This window comes from Malurus melanocephalus, unplaced genomic scaffold (genome assembly GCF_030028575.1).
Source record: "Malurus melanocephalus ecotype Western Australia unplaced genomic scaffold, MMel_1.1 scaffold_9, whole genome shotgun sequence".
Taxonomy (NCBI): Eukaryota; Metazoa; Chordata; class Aves; order Passeriformes; family Maluridae; genus Malurus; species Malurus melanocephalus.
This window is the reverse complement of record NW_026623241.1, coordinates 1,297,015-1,309,672: the sequence shown is the minus strand read 5'-3', so window position 1 is coordinate 1,309,672 and position 12,658 is coordinate 1,297,015. Positions and strand designations below refer to the sequence as shown.

Genomic DNA, 12,658 nt, shown 5'->3' with positions numbered 1-12,658 from the left:
GTGTGATTCAAAAGTTCTTTAAAAAGTGATATGCAAACATAATATGAACTAAAATGGCTTCTCTGTGTACACTTAACATTCTATGAGTTAAAGTATTTTTGACACTTTTCTTCAAGTTGTCCTTCCAGTGCCCTATCACAAATTAAAGAACAAAAAATTCTAAGCCTGCCTAATTTAGAATAGCAATGAATTAATCCTAATAATGAAATAACTTCATACAACRTTGTCTTTGAATCATTAGAGGATTTGCAGATAGTATCTCGTGAATGCAAACAAGATAATCACACGGGCRCAGATACCAAATAACCCTTTCTCCAAACACTGGTGGGCATGCATATTCAACAAAATGCAAATATTGACTTTTCTGATAGCAACTAGATCAGATTGCTAAGGTATCTGATGAGACACTGCAATCCCAGTGTGGGAAACAGTGCTGACCTTCATGCTCTGCATGGCAAGCCTGGAGCTTGCTTGCATTTATGATTCCCTGAAACTCTGAGCGTTTGCCACAACTGCAAGAATAAAGTAGACATGTGGAAAAGGGCAATCTCAGTCAGTACAGAAGAGCTTGAAAGAAAGTAAACAGGTTTCATGTCTCMTAATACCTCTCCAGAGAGCAAGGAATGGAAGAAATGTCATTTGCAATTGACTGCTTATAAAGATAAACAGGCACATAAAAAGGTTTTTTTTCCCTTAAAAAAGCAAGGAAAGAAGATAACAGGTCACACACTTTGCACATTCAGCAATCAGTACGTCCAGTAAGTATGCTAGAACACAGACCTATGAAAAATGCTCATGCTTTAAAGAGCATTGATCCTGAATGAGTGCATACAGTCACACACAGAGACATGCTTTACCAAAAATCTCCCCAAACATGCTGTAAAAACCCAAATTTAAAAGAMGAAATACATATAATACTGTATATTTCAGCTTGTATTTTTAGTCTTGAACTATATTACAYTTCCAAACTTTGCCTAATCCAACACTTCAATTTGAAGTGGAAATAAAAAAATCAATGAGAAAAAGCTCAGCATTTCCTGCTACTTTTATTACACTTGCTGTATACGACATGATGCCTTAAAATGGTTGTTTAAAATATATATTTTAAGACTCACAGGAAATCTTTTTTTTTCTAGATGCTCATTTCTGTTCTTAGATTCTCTTTCTACATATTTTTATTGCATGTTTGTCCTGACATTTTATCTGTATAGCTGTGAACATATAGACATATTTTTATAAGTTTATTAATGCATATTTACACAGGAGTATGTTGAACCACCTTAGAAAGACTATGTTTAAGCAATATAAATACATTCTCTTTGGCTTTTGTCATCCTGTATTACTTCTGCCAATGATATATCATTAATGATACTCCTAACTCTATGTACAGCTTTTATTTTGAGGTGTTGGTTACAATTATAAAGAGTAATAAGATTTTTCAGTTTTCTGGAGGGAAAAGGTCAGGTTATTCCTAATTAAGCCAGAGTGTAACCTACATATATGATTCTTTGAGCATAGAAATTAGGATTATGATACCAGAATATTTTTACTGGTTTTTTTTTTCCTCCATTTGTAATGCATTTTTAGTGGGCAATTATCCTTAAAGCTACAAAACAACAGATTTTACATTTTATGAGTAAGAATCAATGTGTGCTTATTAGAACCTTGGTGGCACCTATAATACTAATGGGATTTTTGTATGCCTTCCTRTTTGCTAAAATTCTCTAATCTATCCTTCCTTCTGAGAGCATTCATTTAATCAGCTCAATGCAGGACTTTATAAAGCTAAGAAAAATCCTTGCTTTAATATAACTCAATTTATTTATTTCAGAGAAAATGACATGTTTTCTTAAATTTTAATTAAAACAATATTGCCATGGATTTTTATGGCATTTTAAAAGAATAAAAACATCAAGATTTGACTGATTATTGCCAGAGTGTCAGCATTCACAATTGTATCTGTGTTTTTGTGCAGAGAGTAATTCAAACCTTATTATTGAGAATTTTTGTTTTGAGATTCAGCCAGCATAGCAATCTAAGCCTATGCTTAGTTTAAGTCCAGATAGGACACCAAATGATAGAAAAACAAAAATCGATAGCCTGGGCACCATATGTGCAAATAAATTCTATGTGCCACAAAGTCCAGAGAGCACGAAGAGAAGAAGGAATCCTACTCTATCACTTTGCTCTTGAATAAAAAGATGCTGGCTTAAAGAATGGTATCTAGAGGTGCAACCATTCATGTCAAATCTCTTAGATTATTTAACCAACAATCAGCCACAATCTAATCACTGTACCAGCCATGGATTTACCTTTCAACCAACCCCTGTGCAAGAAAATTCTGATAAGTGTATGGACAAAAATCTATCCCACTGTATTTCTTTCCCAGACTGGAAACTCTGATAAACAGCTCTTTGATCAATAACTGTTGCCTAAACAGCCAAAGGCCTCCACTTCTGTAGTTGATCAGGGTCACACAGAATAACAGTTTGTTTCTGTCATTGCGATGATGCCATATGGACATCCTTTCCACAGCTGAGCAGAACAAAATCTGGCAAACTTTATTTCAACTATTACAATTTGGAACAGTAAACTGTTCTGACAGTAATTTATGCATCAAATTTTAAAAAATCTTGATGATTTTTAAAAAACCCTATTATGATTTCAGATAATTTTTTTTTTTAATTGAAAATATTTAAGTCCTTATAAATTAATAAAATACAATKCTTTTTTGAAGATTCATCAGACCCTCCAAGTTGATGGAAGCATTGGTCAAAGTAGAAAAAAAAACCTGAAAAGACATGGTCCAAACTGAATGTTCACCTTAWCTGTTTTCACTCACACTGTCCCATGAAGTTCACTSCTTTCTGGAATCTGAAATGGAAAGCTATGCACCCTATGACTATGAAGAAAGCTAGAAGTTACATCAAATACTTGATCTCTAAAAAGCTTTGAAAGTTCAAAGGCATAAACCAWCCTTAGATATTCAAGGRAGATTGCATTTTAAGCCTTACATATATTCTCCCCTGAGAACACAGATTACTTTCTGCCATGTCAAAGCTTGAAAGATATGAATAGCTGGTACGAAAAAACAGACAGAGCTTATACAAAATGGGGCGCAGATGGGAAGGAACAYGGAAAAAGAAGGCTTTAGAGAAAATGATCCAGTCCATGGCTGTTCAAATAAAGTTATCTTTACACAGGAGTGTGAAGGCAAAAACCCAGAGATTTTTATCATAACCCAAATGAAACATTTTACCTTGCCCTATAAACAGAACACCTTAGAATAGTCTCCCAGGGACAAGAAGTCTTGTTTCAACTTAAAGGACTCCTTGTTCCATCATTTTCAAGCAATTTCCTGAGGGTTTTCTTTCATTAATGCATCACTTCACATGAACTCAAGTACATTTATGTACAGACAAAACACCAAATCTTCTCCTTAGTTTCACAGAGAAATTCCYCCTGAAACAAGTTTCATTCCATTTTTACTTTATTATTTGCACACAATCACACATAACATTTTTAATATTATATCAATTCATGCAAAAGAAAGAAGCTGCACACAGAGAGATGTCTTGCTGCATGCAAGAGTTTTGKCTCTTGTTTAAATTAATTATAATCCACCTAACTCTTTTTTTGGGGGAGTTCCATGCTCTTTTCAATCATTTTTATCAACATATTTTCAAGTATTCAGTTCTAGGAAAAACAGTGTTCTTAAGTCTTATTTATAAAATGCTATCTGAYCACTAGAGTAACCCTTCTCTGTATTTGACTATGATCAAATTAAATAATATTAATTAAAATATGAATATTCAGAYATAGATATGGTATGTCTGGTGAGGTTTAAGTGCCATATATAACACTGCTTAGTAATTCTCTACCTCTGCCAGTAAAACCATTTTGTGCTATGAGCATCTGGTGGTTTTATGATATTTGGGTTAGTCCAGTTATCATACAGTTGATAAACTTTTTTTTAACATCTTCCTTTGTTGCTTCTTGATTATAGGAAAAAGCTTATTCCAGTTTCTTGAAATTTATGCCATCATATTTAATTTTCAACATAAAYCTAAAGAATCATTCAATTCCTTCAGTAATATATTCAGATCTATATCTTAGTAACTCTACTGACAACTTCTTGCCAAAGCAGAATTCTCCTTTTTTTCTTCATGCTGTTACATGTATTTAAAGGGAAAAAAAAAACCCAAACACTTTCTTTTAATAATAGGAAATTAATTTTTACATTTAAGSAAACATTTTTACAGCTACTTTGAAAAATGACTAAAATTTTTACTRTTAGGAAGAAAGGAGAGAAAGCTATATTCATGTGCTAAAGATGTACACAACTGCATGATCAAAGAATTTTTTATATATTTTTGTACTAATCACTTGAATAGCTACAATTAAAACAAAATTTTCAATTTTGCTCTCTTGAATTAAATTTTAAGCTATATATATTCATTGTTTTAGTAGAATTGACATCTTTCATTTAAATAGTTCTGCTGCTTGTAGCTCTAATTTGCTTCATGCAGGAATATATATGGATAGGTCTCGTGTTAATATTTGATGAAGTTTAGTTTACAGCTCATTCATCTAAGGAATTAGCTTTTCAGGTCTTTGGGAGCTATTTAAAATTTAAGGATTATAAAACAAATCTATAAAAGAACTCTAATTTTTATATTTATAAATTAAAAAACAGAAAGGTATTTGAGTGACAGCAACCTCTGGCTTGGATCCCTTCAGAATAAGGTATAATAATCACCCACATTTAAACTGCTAGTTAAAATGGATGTATTCATTCCTTGCAAAGTTTCCTTAGAAACACTGGACTCTTAAGAATAATCTAAACAGACAGCTGGGCCCACCCTTTATGATAATGTGCCACGCAGCTTTATTAATCTGACCTTTGGAAACAAATGAGAAATTTTATACTGCSCCACCATAATTGTTAGTGGCAGGCACTTTAGCAGTCTTTAATTTGCACTTCATGTAATATCTGCTCTCAGTTATGATGTAAACGTTAACAGGATCTGACACTGTTAATCATGTTCTGGTGCCTAAAGCAAGTGGCAAAAGAGTGTGCTTGGAGTAAACTAGAACACGACCTTAATGATAATGAAACAKATCAACCCCTGACATTCAAAGACAAAGGCAAAAAATGAATATTGTAATTGTCTCAACCAGCATCTGAACGATATACAGAGCTGCATAATTGGGAGTGAGAGTGGAGGTGGAAATTATGTTCAACAGACTCATTTTTCAAGTTTGTGTAAGTTCTGATTGTCCTTTAAGTTGCTTGCAAGAGTTATTTGATAGGAGAAAGTATGTTTTTAATGTATAAMCAACAGTATTTTGAAGCATTCCACATGAAAGGAAAAAAGTAATTCTGTTTTAGATAACAGAAATTCCTTGTACATAACAAAAATGTGTCAGGGTTATTTTTCTGTAAAAATATTCTTAAAAGTTTATAGCCTGTAAACAGCACCTATATGCAAGTTTTGCTGACAGATATTAGTGTTACAAATATACAATAAAAACCAGTAGTGTCATACCTGAGTGAAAAAGATATCTGTTATAGATATTTCTTTTTAAAAATTATTAATTAAATAGGACTTATTTCTGAAATACCAGTATATATACCAGATCTTTTGCTTCTGAATGTTATGTATTTCTCCTAAACTCCCCTTTTTCTTTCATGACAACACTTTATAAACTTTGAACACTTCTTTATGAATAGCTTAACTGAGCTATTGCCTATATTGGATTTTAGGTTCATATCTAAAAATAAATTATCATAGAGCTTGTAAAGATGTTTGTGGATTTTTAAAATGTATATCTTTTTCTATGTATATCTTTTTCAGTAATATAAATATCATAGCCTCCTTTCTATTCACTAATAAGGTATCACGGCAGTCTATTTTATGTAAACACATTGAGATATACTGAGATCTACTGATAAAGCAAGGATTATGCTATAGGCAAATAAAACCTACCAAACAGAAGTTGTTTYCCCAAAATTTCTAATATTAATTTTTTTAGTTATTACATTGTATACTTATTTGCAAATAAAATGCAAGTTTTTTTCATTTGACAGCATTAGGATTGTTTCTGACATGCAGTGTGCTTTTTGAAAATCTATTCTAAAAGGAAAACTTCARGTTGTTAAGATAGGAAGATTATCTYGCTTCAATGGTCTGTTACACAAAACATCAGCTGCACTTTTTATCATGCTCATTTGTTTTGGTTTTGGTTCTAACCTGCTACATCACAAGTAGTGTATAACAGCTTTCTCCATCTGACTGTGATATGCCAAACTGAACTAAGGTATCTGTGATGTTGATACAAATCAAATTTTGCTCTCCATTCTGAGATTGAAGGTTCTGCAAAGGAGTAGGGTACCCAGAAGAATTGGTAATATCTTAAACCAGCTAGGCTTCACAGAAAAGGACCCATTTACATTTAGATTTCTACTGTTAGTGTAACCAAAAGAATATTTACTACGTGTCAGGAACATGACATCCATAGCCTGAAGACACTGCACTAATGTACATATATATCTGTATTAAAGGATCCARGTATACTTTTTCTATGAATTTAGTGCAAGTCTCCAGTGCTCAAGAGCTAATTAAAGTTACTTCAAAAAGCCATCTGTAGTTTGTGTACCTCTTTTAAGATCAAAGAAAGAGGTAAACAAAAGCCATTATTGAAAATACACATTAAGCACTAAGAAGAAGCTTAATATATAAAAATCACAAGGTTTTAGCATTAATTTTTAATTTTAAAACCTCAACATTATTAATAATATAAGAATAGACTAACTTAAAGTCAAGTCATATTCATTAACTCTTCTCAGCTTACTCCTGAAATGACACAAGAAATTACCCAAAACATTTTCACTGTAATGTTCAAGTTAAACAGTATCTACTTTTACATGGAAGCTTTAAAACAAAATTTACATTTAAAAAAAAAAAATCAAACTKTACTGCTATTCAAAGTCTTTTGTGGGTCACACATCATTAAAATTCAGACTACCAATTGATTTAAATTTAAATAACCAAAATTGCTACATTCATCCTCTGAGTGACTTCTTTAAARCTAGTAAAGTCTTAATAGAAGTGAGTATGTATTCCAGTCAGCATTCAGCACTACCCTCCCCTGCCGGTGTTGAATCTCTTCTCTGCTGTATCTCTTCAAATTAAGTGTTTGTGCACTACAGAGAGAAACTTCATGAATACCACTGAACTTATTCTCTCTTGTCAAGTTCACAATRTCTACTTTGAAATAGATTTAATAATTTAATAGAATGCAACCTAAATTTTAGGAGGAAATGGATCAATTTTTCAAAAAAAATAAGACAGAGATACCAATCTCTTATGTTAGTTCTACTATGCTACTACATGCAGAAATAACCATTGTGTCTCTTGTTAGTGTAGATTTATCATTTTGGAGAAGAGTTCTTGCCTGGAATTTTGACAAAGACCATCTTTTTCCCTTCCAAGTTTCCGAAAGTCATGAATATCACAAATGAGAAGAAAACCAAAGTCATTTGGTTGATGTACATTTCTCTGCCACAAAGAAAACCAGCTAAGAAAGAAATTCTTTGTATAYATAACTCCTAAAGCTGCTAACAAAACAGACACATCTCACATGAATTTCATCCTTTTATGAATGCAATAAAGCACAGCTGTAGAACATTTTTGCTTTCATATTTTCTACCCTAGCATTATATATACCTTATCATATAATGTATAAMGGATCATATATATTCATTATCATACAATAGGTATTTTAATTATATGTAATAAATATCAGTAGTTTCCTCTGTAGTGGTTATCAGAATACATGTGCATCCCCTTACACAGCTTTAAATAATGGCAGAAATAATGGATGTGCATTTAAGAAAAAATACAAATGCATCTGATTATCAGAATTGATCTTTTGAATATCCACTGACAGCTGTGAATTTTTGCATAACCTATAAAAAATTTTACAACTCATCCTGACTCTTTTGGTTTTTAGTTACTACCTTTTTTATTATATATAAACTTACTCATAGCAAAAAATGGACTTGGAAACTTTGCAGCCAAGCAATGAATTCTGAATTGATTCAGAACTTAGTGTTAAAATTTTTATAAATGTTAATAATTCTAAACCCATTCCAATATAAGAATAAATAAAGAAACCCCCAAAACATTCAGTTAATAACACTACGTCTGCAGGTCTTTTGTATGAAAYGGAAAGGAGAATTATTCAGGTGTGAAACAAAACTCTGTTTCTTATGGCAATTCTTAAGTAACAAGAGATTTGAGTTTTAGTTGACTAGGCCTTGGAGGAGAATGGAACAGGATAAAGGGGATCGTATTTGGAATTCTTAATTCAAACAATCCTCGTACAGYTCTTGAAAGTTTATTTACTCAGGTAAGTTGGAACATAATGACAAGAACTTCAGAACTAGAAGTGCAGGTCAGATTATTTAGTAGCTGCATTTCAATGAAAACAGCAGTCTTGGACAAACATTTATTAACCTGTTTGCTGCTACACATACTCTCTGAAACACTACATTTTTTTCTGAAATATAACTTATCTAGTAGAGAAGCTACTACAGCGTAACAAAGTAAAACATTTGTCTGCTCAATCCAGGAAGAYTGTGGTTCAGATTCTGACCATACACAATTAATACAGGTCTGTTGAAATAAGAATTAAGAATCATTTGCTTGAGTAGACACAATGAATCTCTGGATACATTACAGAATGTAATGAACTGTATTTTCTGCCACAGTTAATGGGTTTAACATGACAAGTGATGCTGATATCATGCATTCTCCATCATAACAAACGTAGCTTTGTCCATTATCAAAAGTACTAACAGCCAGACGTATTGCAGGATATACCTAACAGTTTGTTCACCCACTGGTATTWGAGAGTATCTCCAGATATGATTTCACTTGAAGTTATTCTTCAAATAAGGCCTTACTGATTTTGTCCTTTAAATTCTTTCAATTTTGAGATTTCTTAAGCTTTTCTTTACTTCTCCRTATATTCATCATTGTGCAGAAAAAGATTACACCAATCTGGGATCCCAAAAAAGGCCATAAGTGTTGTGCAGGTATGCTATCTTTTAAAGGAGTAAAAAGCAAGTAAGATATGCAAGTGATGCCTAYATGATTTCCTCTCTAATTTTGGTTGCTAAAGATTATAAAAGGAACAGATGTTTGTTAATGATATCAGAAGAGCCCGGCAATATGTTCAAAATCATAGAGAATTATGTTTTTGAAACTAATCTGTGAGTCAACAATGGTTTTATGTTCAGATTATTAAGGTAAGCATCAAATGAGAAGCATTGACTACAATTAGAAATTCAAGTTGTAATTAAAATTATGTCAGTCAAAATTCTCTAAAYGGTTTCATTTTGAGTGTTAGTAAAGTTCAAAGCTCCGATCAATAGTAGCTAGCAAACATTTTAAAAACATAYAAACATTTGGCACTTAAGTGCACTTAAATGAAGTAAAACTCTTCAAGTTAATATAATTAAAATTATTTGCATGCAGATTTTGAAAATGCTATGAAAAGTGCATACTTTCCATGTCATAGGTGAAGCACTTTTTCTCTTTCCAAAAGGGTTCCTTAAGTTCCTAAAACTAATAGCCAAAGCTACACAACTAGGTTACACTGTATGATTGTTCAGTGTCAACAAAACCATCACCTTACTCTCAGATTAAGTTCAATTTTTTTTTCCCTCCAATTTTGCAGGAGTTTCTTAGAAAGATATTACACGTTGCTTCTCTATACTGAAACAGATTTCTAAAGTCTCAAAAAAGAAAACTATTGTAATTCAAACTGTGAGTGATCTTAGGAACTGATCTCAAATGCTACCAGCTAACTGAAATATTTTTGTGGCTCATTATTTCCCGCACGCCAGTGTTTTTTCTAAGAAAAGGAACTGAGATGCCTTTCMGGTTTGGCAAGTAGTTGGTATGTGTCACTAGTCAACCTTCTGGTACTTCAGAAGTAGAAGTTTTTCAGAATGGTATTGTCAGAAATTATTTTATTTTACATTTTATATTAAGTCAGAAATTAAACTTTATAATATTCTTTATTAAAAGCAAAATAATGTCTCCAAAGTCAAGGATAGGCTGGGAAGAAAATCCTTTACATTGCTTAAAATGTAACACAATTTCTGATGTTTCTAAATCATCAGAAAAAATATCTATTTTATCTTCCACTATAGGTTTAGAATAAAAGATTCTATTTTCTTTTATTCTTAAATTCTGAAGGAGTTAACACTGGAAAAGAAACGTAAGGAAGAATGAAGGTTGCTGACTTCAAGCCAGCAACTAAATGTTAGCAAGGTTTAGTAGGTGACTGCCTTGTTATTTCTTTCATATTATAGAAGTGTTATGAAACTAATTTCATTTGTATTTTGCCCTGGTGATAACAATTTTCACATACACAAAATTCTCAGAAGCGTAAGGAARTTTGCCAACATACACTAAAATTGTACTACGCTAACACAGTATATTACATAAAAGCAATTTTGCCCTTCTCAAACAGTTTGTACAAAAAGATCTGTGATCTGTTAAGCAAAACAAGAAGAAGAATATCACAGATCAGAACGAGATGGGATTAGTGTCAGAACGGGGTGTGTKTGAGTATTGACTTCTATTCTGGTGTGGTTGACTTAGAGGCTGAAAACAGAAGTAACAGATGGGAAAAACAAGTGGGTCAGGAGAAAAAAAAACAATGCTACAGAACAATAAAATAAGAATTGGAATCAGATTAATTTTATAGCAATAAGTTAGGTAAAATGAAAAATGGCATTTATAATATAAGATAAAAAAATTGTCCTTTTTACCAATATCTTGATCCTGCTGAAGTCAAAAAGCATTTTACTTGAATTCTGCTTCAATACCCTCCCCTCATAAAAAATACAATCTAATGAAATTATTAATAAAAATTAGATGCTGAAATGCTGATATCAATGGAAGTTATGAGGCACAACAGAGATGCCAGCWTTTCACTTGGTAAAATGAACTGTAATTGTCCTCTGAATTAAGAGGACAACACTGCTTCTGAAAGTGTCAGGACATTTAAGAAATGACAGAAAACATTTTGTCCTTTTACCATATGTAGTGGCTAAAATATGCAATGTAAGAAACATTGTTAGAACCTTGTCCTAAGAAGCTGAGGAAAATTTGCCTATCTCTCAAGAACAGAGAAGCAGAGCACAAAACATTTAGATATTGCATGTGGAGGTGAGTTACATGCACTGATAAGACAAAAATGCTTATGGTGAAACATTAATTTAGTCTTGTTTCATCTGAACCAACCAGCATTTTAAATAGTTTTAAGATTTTATATTCTGTAAGTGAAATAAAAATACCTTTCTAAAACTTTGTAAATATATGGAAAAAGAATACTTGAAAACAAATAAGAAATTTAAAGAATATGAAAAGAGAACACCACAAAAAAAAAACCAAAAAAAAAACAACAATTGTAAACCCACCTCAAAATAACATTATGCAATCAAGTATATCTGTAGATACAGATGAGTTCCAAAGAGTACTCTGTGCATGAAAGAGTCTTCCAGACCACTGAAATTTTCCAAGTTGAATTGTCAGTTTAGGTAGAGTCAAACACATCTTGAGGGAAGTTTAAAATGTCCTCAAGTGAGGTTACAGATATAATCACAACAAATTTTGTGCAGCTGAGGACCAATTTCACTGCCTRTGTGGAGATATGGACATCTCCCTCCAACTGGAGTTTAATGGGTTCCTTTGGTTGTAGTTGTCGGCAATATATTACAATCCTTTGAAAACTGTTTCCATGGTCAGTTGACTAAACTAACAGCTAATGAATAAAATGGGCACTCCCGTCTGACTCCTTAGTTTGTTCCTGCTTTTACTTGTTGCTCACATATATACCAAAATGACCACCTGACAACAGCATGGGAGGGGTGTGAGAGAAAGGCATCATATATATGATGTCAAACATCCTAGATAACTGATATAAATCACTAAAATCCACAGACTGGCCCATTCAGAATCCTTCAGTATTCACACATACCTTATTCCTGTAATCTAATCTGAGTTTACAMTGTCTTTTTTACAATTTGTATTAAATCATAAGAGAGGAAAGGCTTTTGAACACTGCAACATGGATACACTCACGACATCTGGAGAAGAATCAACTTTATATTGTATTACCTCAGAAAAGAAATTAGAAATCACTAATTGGTTGAAAATGAAAGAGATTTTTTGGTTCAATTCTTTTCCCCRTGCACACTCTTCAAATGAAGGAATATAGGTCATTCAGATGATATAAATTATCATATCATCATAAACTATGTAATTGTCCTGACCCAACTCCAATCAACCATCAGGCTAGTTTGCCTTTAGATGCTTGTGTTTAGAATCAGTGTGAGAGAAAGTAAACAAACTGAGATGAATGAGGAGTGTGATACATAAATAACTGAATTAAGAACAGCTAACTCATGTGGTATGATTGCTTCTTAAGCTAATAAAAAAGATACAGGTTAGTTTGCCACTTAATTCCCTCCTCTCTTTGCAACATTTAACTGGTGCTCTTTCTCCTACCCTCCCTTAGTTTTCCTTTTAAAGCATCTGTACTTTAAAAAACATATATATATATATATATATATATA

General features: G+C 32.3%; 1 protein-coding gene across 2 annotated transcripts in view; it reads right to left on the bottom strand.

Annotated features, from left to right (window-relative positions):
• FSTL5 (follistatin like 5) overlaps window positions 1–12,658 on the bottom strand; it is a 266,833-nt gene that overhangs the window by 212,706 nt on the left and 41,469 nt on the right. The window lies entirely within an intron of this gene.